Source organism: Pongo abelii, chromosome 3, assembly GCF_028885655.2.
Source record: "Pongo abelii isolate AG06213 chromosome 3, NHGRI_mPonAbe1-v2.0_pri, whole genome shotgun sequence".
Lineage (NCBI taxonomy): Eukaryota > Metazoa > Chordata > Mammalia > Primates > Hominidae > Pongo > Pongo abelii.
The window spans coordinates 150,321,315-150,330,319 of record NC_071988.2 but is presented as its reverse complement, the minus strand read 5'-3'; the positions used below and the strand labels follow the sequence as shown (position 1 = coordinate 150,330,319).

The 9,005-nt window shown below is 39.5% G+C and overlaps 1 non-coding gene across 1 annotated transcript; it reads right to left on the bottom strand.

Annotated features, from left to right (window-relative positions):
- Positions 1-1,214: 1,214 nt before the first annotated feature.
- Positions 1,215-1,318, bottom strand: LOC112133300 (small nucleolar RNA U13). The gene has a single exon (XR_002914967.2). It is a non-coding gene; the product is annotated as a small nucleolar RNA U13 (small nucleolar RNA).
- Between the last annotated feature and the right edge of the window lie 7,687 nt (positions 1,319-9,005).

Below are 9,005 nucleotides of genomic sequence, written 5' to 3'. Positions count from 1 at the left end.
ATATTTTAGTATTATGTCTAAAAGATAAGAACTATTTTTTGAGACAGGGCCTTCCTGTGTCACCCAGGCTGGAGTGCAGTGGCAGGATCATAACTCACTATAACCTTGAACCCTGGGCTCAAACAGTCCTCCTGCCTCAGCCTCCCAAAGTGCTGGAATTACAGATGCAAGCCACTGCACCCAAACAAAAACTTTTTTTTTTTTTAGCAAAATTATAATGTTACCATCACATCTAAAAAAATGAACAATAATTCCTTAATATCATCAAATATCTGGTCATTGTTCACACTTCCCCAACTGACTTCTTATTATATATTTTTTTTCTTCTTTTTTTTTTTTCTTTCTTGAGACAGGGTCTTGCTCTGTTACCCAGGCTAGAGTGCAGTGGCACGATCATGGCTCAATGCAGCCTCCACCTCCTGGGCTGAAGAGATTCTCCCACTTCAGCTTCCTGAGTAGCTGGGACTACAGGTATGCACCACCATGCCTGGCTAATTTTTGTACTTTTTGTACAGACAGGGTTTTACCATGTTGCCTAGGCTGGTCTTGAACTCCTGAGCTCAAGTGATCCACTTGGCCTTTCAAAGTTCTGGGATTACAGGTGTGATCCGCTGGCTTTCTTCTTCTTTTACAGTTTTTGTTTGGATCCAAATAAGGCCCATGCATTGCAATTCACTGCTAAGTATTTTAACTTTCTCCCCACATCTGCACCCATTTACCATCCACCTCATCACTCTCTTTTAAATTTTTTTATTGAAGAAACTTGGTTTCTTGACCTACTGAGTTTCCTATAGTCTAGATTTTGCTGATTCCATCCTTATACTGTTTTTTAAAGAAAATGTGTTACAGTGTTCCTTGTTATTTCCTGTGAAATGGTAGTTAGAACTAAAGGCCTGATCAGATTCAACACTTTGTTTGTTGTTATCGTTGGCAACACAACTTAATGGGTGATGTTGCACACATCTATCAGGAGGCACATGATAATGCTCAAAAGTCTCTTCTTATGACATTATCAGACATTGATAGTCATTGTCTAGGGTCAGTAGCTAATTAGGGGTTACAAATGGTGATTTTAAAAATTGCTTCTTTTTTATCTGAAATACTTTTGTAGACAAATGTTTCTTTAATGCTGACAGGTTTATATGTAAAGACAAGATAAATTCTTAATTCTGTCTCTCTATTAACCCAATTTTATTTTGTTTTATTTGTTTTCATGTTAGATGGGTAACATGCTGATGTTGTAACAAGGCTGGAGCATGGCACATCTCACACGTGCATGTGAACACCCAATTACCACGCCTATGAACTACAAAAGGATCTAAACAGATTTTAAATTAGCCAGTTGTTTCCCTAGGATCCTCCAGAGGTGATCAATACAGTTGTGTTTTTTTCTTGGTGGAGGGATCTCATGATGAACTAATGAATTTTAACATGAATTGTAAGCAAATAAATAAAATGATATGGTTTAAGCCATTAAGTTTTGGGATATCTGTTACATGGCAATAGATGACTGCAATAGTCCTCTTCCATTTAACAAGAAAACTTTGTAGATAGAAATGTTAAAGCTGGGTGCAATGGCTCACACCTATAATCCCAGCACTTTGGGAGGCCAAGGCAGGAGAATCACCTGAGGTTAGGAGTTCGAGACCAGCCTGGCCAACATGGTGAAATCCCATCTCTACTAAAAATACAAAAATCAGCTGGGCATGGTGGGATGTGCCTGTAATCCCAGCTACTCAGGAGGCTGAGGCAGGAGAATTAGCTTGAACCTGGGAGGCAGAGGTTGCAGTGAGCCGAGATTGTGCCGCTGCACTCCAGCCTGGGCAACAGAGTGAGACTCTGTCTCAAAAAAAAAAGAAAAAAGAAAGGAAGAAAAAGAAAAAGAAAAGAAGTGTTAAAGCAATTTTCATGATCAATCTTATCTTTTCTGTTGCATCTGTGAACCGACATTCTAACCTTGATGGGCAGGTGGCATTGCCACGCATTTTAGAAGTTGCCGCCGATTTTGTGCCCATCCACATGGAGCAGGGTGCCTTCAGTCTGACACGTTCTCCATATGTCCCTTCTGGCATTGTTGTTTCAGGAACGAGGCACTGCATTTGTCCCACAAGAATCAGCCCCCAGATTTCCATCCAGATTATCTGATTTCTCCCATTGGTTTTAACTCATGGGTGGCCCATTTACTTCAAATCTAATGTCTGAAAGGCTCTTTATTTTTTTTTTCTAGAGACAAGAAGCAAAGCTGATCAGTATGTTTCACTCACGCAGAAGCCATGTCTAATCTGTAGGTGGATAATTTTGACATTGCCAGAACTATTGTTCTCTCTGAATGACTGATTAGTTTAGGATCTCATTTGAAAATAAGGCAATTACGCTGGGCGCGGTGCTTCATGCCTGTAATCCCAGCACTTTGGGAGGCTGAGGTGGGCAGATCATGAGGTCAAGAGATTGAGACCATCCTGGCCAACATGGTGAAACCCCATCTCTACTAAAAATACAAAAATTAGCCAGGCATGGTGGTGCGTGCCTGTAATCCCAGCTATGCAGGAGGCTGAGGCAGGAGAATAGCTTGAACCCAGGAGGCAGAGGTTGCAGTGAGCCGAGATCACACTACTGCAAGCCAGCCTGGGTGACAAAGCAAGACTCTGTCTCAAAAAAAAAAAAAAAAGAAAAAAGAAAAAAACAGAAGATTCCTTGACATAATAAGACTTATCCATAAGCTATAGTATATATAACTTAGGCCAGAGGGAAATACAATAGATTTATATTCTTTCTAGCTATGTGTCTTATTACAATATCATAGATTATTGCAACAGAGGAAGAACAATAAGAAAAACACTGAAAGAAAACAACAAAAACAAATATTCAGACAGGCTGCTCATCTCCCTCACGGTGTTGTCTTCTCTGGCCAAGTTGCTAAGGCTATGGCTGTAAGAGAGGATGATTGGGAGATGGGACAGTGAGTACATCCAGGAATAATTCTTAGAAATCCTCAATTAGGTTCAATAGCATTTTGCTAAACCTCAAGCCTGGTAATTTATACACACACTTATACACAAACACAAACATACTCTGCTGCCCTGGTTCTTCAGCAAAAAAAGAGGGCAGCTTACAGCTGAAGAGAAAGCTCACATTACAAAGACTTCATTACTTTTACAAAATATGCACCAAAGGACATTTACTAGTGCATTGAGAGCTATTATCATAAATAATTAAAACTAAACTATTCTTCTCTAAATAAATGTATAAAGTACATTGGGTGATTCAGAGCACTAAGCTTTCTCAACATACTGCTCTGTATACTTATAATGCAACAACCCACCCAGGCCATTAAAATGATATTTCTGGTTTTCCCATAGAGACTTTAGAAAGCAGATTTGGACAGGGCACAAGAACTTAGGATGCTGAAGTCCTTCCTTCTAATTGCTTTTTTTCCCTTTCCAGTAATTATTTACAAGAAAATGAAAATGTTTGTAGACATCTTTGCATGAAGTGCCCTTATAGTCGTATTTTACACAAATACATTGATGCATAGTTCAAAAAGTCTGAGTGTTAATCAACATGACATTTCTCAAGCATCACTGCCCATCGTGGAAGCCATTGTGATTTGTGTTGAGAGGGTAACTTCTGGAATCTTCCTTATTCAAAGAATATAAAATGAAGAGCCATGGTGATGTGACGAAAAGGATTTCCTATGCCCTTTAACCCAATACAACACTCTCATATTTCACTCAAACACTGAATTAGATATGTAATAACTACTTGGCTTGCTTCCATGTGAGTCCTGGAGGAAACTGAAGTTGTCTAGAGAGTCAAGAGCTGCTTTGAATTTCTAGAGTCAGGATCCACTTTTGTTGCTTTGTCAACTTCCAGGCTTACCCGATTTGGGTCTTGTGGAGGTGAGTAGCTTTTAGGAATCTAGTAACCTTGAGGTCTCTAGGGTTAATCTGAATGAATTCAATTCTCAGAACTGAACTTAATTCAAAAGCAGCCTACAGTTAAAAACAGGTCTTTATTCCTGGGGCATGTTTAAACAAAACTAGACCTGTCCTTTTTCTGTTCTTTTTTTTTTTTTTTTTGAGACAGAGTTTCGCTCTGTCTCCCAGGCTGGAGTGCAGTGGTGCAATCTCGGCTCACTGCAACTTCTGCCCGGCAAGATTCAAGTGACTCTTCTGCCTCAGCCTCCTGAGTAGCTGGGACTACAGGCACACGCCACCACGCCCAGCTAATTTTTGTATTTTTAGTAGAGACGAGGTTTCACCATGTTGGTCAGGCTGGTCTCGAACACCTGACCTTGTGATCCGCCCGCCTCGGCCTCCCAAAGTGCTGGGATTACAGACGTGAGCTACCGCACCCTGCCTTTTTTTTTTTTTTTTTTTTTTTTGAGATGGAGTCTCGCTCTATCGCCCAGGTTGGATTGCAATGGTGTGATCTCAGCCCACTGCAATCTCTGCCTCCTGGGTTCAAGCAATTCTCCTGCCTCAGCCTCTCGAGTAGCTGGGGTTACAGGCATGCACCACCACGCCTGGCTAATTTTCATATTTTTTTTTTTTTCCATTTTTATTTATTTTTTTATTTTATTTTTTTTCTGATCTGAAAGTTTTTACGTAAGTTATTTTTTTTCTTTTATTATTATTATTATTATTATTATTATACTTTAGGTTTTATGGTACATGTGCGCAATGTGCAGGTAAGTTACATATGTATACATGTGCCATGCTGGTGCGCTGCACCCACCAACTCGTCATCTAGCATTAGGTATATCTCCCAATGCTATCCCTCCCCCCTCCCCCCACCCCACAACAGTCCCCAGAGTGTGATGTTCCCCTTCCTGTGTCCATGTGTTCTCATTGTTCACTTCCCACCTATGAGTGAGAATATGCGGTGTTTGGTTTTTTGTTCTTGCGATAGTTTACTGAGAATGATGATTTCCAATTTCATCCATGTCCCTACAAAGGACGTGAACTCATCATTTTTTATGGCTGCATAGTATTCCATGGTGTATATGTGCCACATTTTCTTAATCCAGTCTATCATTGTTGGACATTTGGGTTGGTTCCAAGTCTTTGCTATTGTGAATAATGCCGCAATAAACATACGTGTGCATGTGTCTTTATAGCAGCATGATTTATAGTCCTTTGGGTATATACCCAGTAATGGGATGGCTGGGTCGAATGGAATTTCTAGTTCTAGATCCCTGAGGAATCACCACACTGACTTCCACAAGGGTTGAACTAGTTTACAGTCCCACCAACAGTGTAAAAGTGTTCCTATTTCTCCACATCCTCTCCAGCACCTGTTGTTTCCTGACTTTTTAATGATTGCCATTCTAACTGGTGTGAGATGGTATCTCATTGTGGTTTTGATTTGCATTTCTCTGATGGCCAGTGATGGTGAGCATTTTTTCATGTGTTTTTTGGCTGCATAAATGTCTTCTTTTGAGAAGTGTCTGTTCATGTCCTTCGCCCACTTTTTGATGGGGTTGTTTGTTTTTTTCTTGTAAATTTGTTGGAGTTCATTGTAGATTCTGGATATTAGCCCTTTGTCAGATGAGTAGGTTGCGAAAATTTTCTCCCATTTTGTAGGTTGTCTGTTCACTCTGAGGGTAGTTTCTTTTGCTGTGCAGAAGCTCTTTAGTTTAATTAGATCCCATTTGTCAATTTTGGCTTTTGTTGCCATTGCTTTTGGTGTTTTAGACATGAAGTCCTTGCCCATGCCTATGTCCTGAATGGTATTGCCTAGGTTTTCTTCTAGGGTTTTTATGGTTTTAGGTCTAACATTTAAGGCTTTAATCCATCTTGAATTGATTTTTGTATAAGGTGTAAGGAAGGGATCCAGTTTCAGCTTTCTACATACGGCTAGCCAGTTTTCCCAGCACCATTTATTAAATAGGGAATCCTTTCCCCATTTCTTGTTTTTGTCAGGTTTGTCAAAGATCAGATACTTGTAGATATGTGGCATTATTTCTGACGGCTCTGTTCTGTTCCATTGATCTATATCTCTGTTTTGGTACCAGTACCATGCTGTTTTGGTTACTGTAGCCTTGTAGTATAGTTTGAAGTCAGGTAGTGTGATGCCTCCAGCTTTGTTCTTTTGGCTTAGGATTGACTTGGCGATGCGGGCTCTTTTTTGGTTCCATATGAACTTTAAAGTAGTTTTTTCCAATTCTGTGAAGAAAGTCATTGGTAGCTTGATGGGGATGGCATTGAATCTGTAAATTACCTTGGGAAGGATGGCCATTTTCATGATATTGATTCTTCCTACCCATGAGCATGGAATGTTCTTCCATTTGTTTGTATCCTCTTTTATTTCCTTGAGCAGTGGTTTGTAGTTCTCCTTGAAGAGGTCTTTCACATCCCTTGTAAGTTGGATTCCTAGGTATTTTATTCTCTTTGAAGCAATTGTGAATGGGAGTTCACTCATGATTTGGCTCTCTGTTTGTCTGTTATTGATGTATAAGAATGCTTGTGATTTTTGCACATTGATTTTGTATCCTGAGACTTGGCTGAAGTTGCTTATCAGCTTAAGGAGATTTTGGGCTGAGACAATGGGGTTTTCTAGATATACTATCATGTCATCTGCAAACAGGGACAATTTGACTTCCTCTTTTCCTAATTGAATACCCTTGATTTCCTTCTCCTGCCTAATTGCCCTGGCCAGAACTTCCAACACTATGTTGAATAGAAGTGGTGAGAGAGGGCATCCCTGTCTTGTGCCAGTTTTCAAAGGGAATGCTTCCAGTTTTTGCCCATTCAGTACGATATTGGCTGTGGGTTTGTCATAAATAGCTCTTATTATTTTGAGATACGTCCCATCAATTCCTAATTTATTGAGAGTTTTTAGCATGAAGAGTTGTTGAATTTTGTCAAAGGCCTTTTCTGCATCTATTGAGATAATCACGTGGTTTTTGTCTTTGGTTCTGTTTATATGCTGGATTACATTTATTGATTTGCGTATATTGAACCAGCCTTGCATCCCAGGGATGAAGCCCACTTGATCATGGTGGATAAGCTTTTTGATGTGCTGCTGGATTCTGTTTGCCAGTATTTTATTGAGGATTTTTGCATCAATGTTCATCAAGGATATTGGTCTAAAATTCTCTTTTTTTGTTGTGTCTCTGCCAGGCTTTGGTATCAGGATGATGCTGGCCTCATAAAATGAGTTAGGGAGGATTCCCTCTTTTTCTATTGATTGGAATAGTTTCAGAAGGAATGGTACCAGCTCCTCCTTGTACCTCTGGTAGAATTCGGCTGTGAATCCATCTGGACCTGGACTTTTTTTGGTTGGTAAGCTATTGATTATTGCCACAATTTCAGCTCCTGTTATTGGTCTATTCAGAGATTCAACTTCTTCCTGGTTTAGTCTTGGGAGGGTGTATGTGTTGAGGAATTTATCCATTTCTTCTAGATTTTCTAGTTTATTTGCATAGAGGTGTTTGTAATATTCTCTGATGGTAGTTTGTATTTCTGTGGGATCAGTGGTGATATCCCCTTTATCATTTTTTATTGCATCTATTTGATTCTTCTCTCTTTTTTTCTTTATTAATCTTGCTAGCGGTCTATCAATTTTGTTGATCCTTTCAAAAAACCAGCTCCTGGATTCATTTATTTTTTGAAGGGTTTTTTGTGTCTCTATTTCCTTCAGTTCTGCTCTGATTTTAGTTATTTCTTGCCTTCTGCTAGCTTTTGAATGTGTTTGCTCTTGCTTTTCTAGTTCTTTTAATTGTGATGTTAGGGTGTCAATTTTGGATCTTACCTGCTTTCTCTTATGGGCATTTAGTGCTATAAATTTCCCTCTACACACTGCTTTGAATGCATCCCAGAGTTTCTGGTATGTTGTGTCTTGGTTCTCGTTGGTTTCAAAGAACATCTTTATTTCTGCCTTCATTTTGTTATGTACCCAGTAGTCATTCAGGAGCAGGTTGTTCAGTTTCCACATAGTTGAGTGGTTTTGAGTGAGATTCTTAATCCTGGGTTCTAGCTTGATTGCACTGTGATCTGAGAGATAGTTTGTTATAATTTCTGTTCTTTTACATTTATTGAGGAGAGCTTTACTTCCAAGTATATGGTCAATTTTGGAATAGGTGTGGTGTAGTGCTGAAAAAAATGTATATTCTGTTGATTTGGGGTGGAGAGTTCTGTAGATGTCTATTAGGTCCGCTTGGTGCAGAGCTGAGTTCAATTCCTGGGTATCCTTGTTGACTTTCTGTCTCGTTGATCTGTCTAATGTTGATAGTGGGGTGTTAAAGTCTCCCATTATTAATGTGTGGGAGTCTAAGTCTCTTTGTAGGTCACTCAGGACTTGCTTTATGAATCTGGGTGCTCCTGTATTGGGTGCATATATATTTAGGATAGTTAGCTCTTCTTGTTGAATTAATCCCTTTACCATTATGTAATGGCCTTCTTTGTCTCTTTTGATCTTTGTTGGTTTAAAGTCTGTTTTATCAGAGACTAGGATTGCAACCCCTGCCTTTTTTTGTTTTCCATTTGCTTGGTAGATCTTCCTCCATCCTTTTATTTTGAGCCTATGTGTGTCTCTGCATGTGAGATGGGTTTCCTGAATACAGCACACTGATGGGTCTTGAGTCTTTATCCAGTTTGCCAGTCTGTGTCTTTTAATTGGAGCATTTAGTCCATTTACATTTAAAGTTAATATTGTTATGTGTGAATTTGATCCTGTCATTATGATGTTAGCTGGATATTTTGCTCGTTAGTTGATGCAGTCTCTTCCTAGTCTCGATGTTCTTTACATTTCGGTATGATTTTGCAGTGGCTGGTACCGGTTGTGCCTTTCCATGTTTAGCGCTTCCTTCAGGAGCTCTTTTAGGGCAGGCCTGGTGGTGACAAAATCTCTCAGCATTTGCTTGTCTGTAAAGTATTTTATTTCTCCTTCACTTATGAAGCTTAGTTTGGCAGGATATGAAATTCTGGGTTGAAAATTCTTTTCTTTAAGAATGTTGAATATTGGCCCCCACTCTCTTCTGGCTTGTAGGGTTTCTGCCGAGA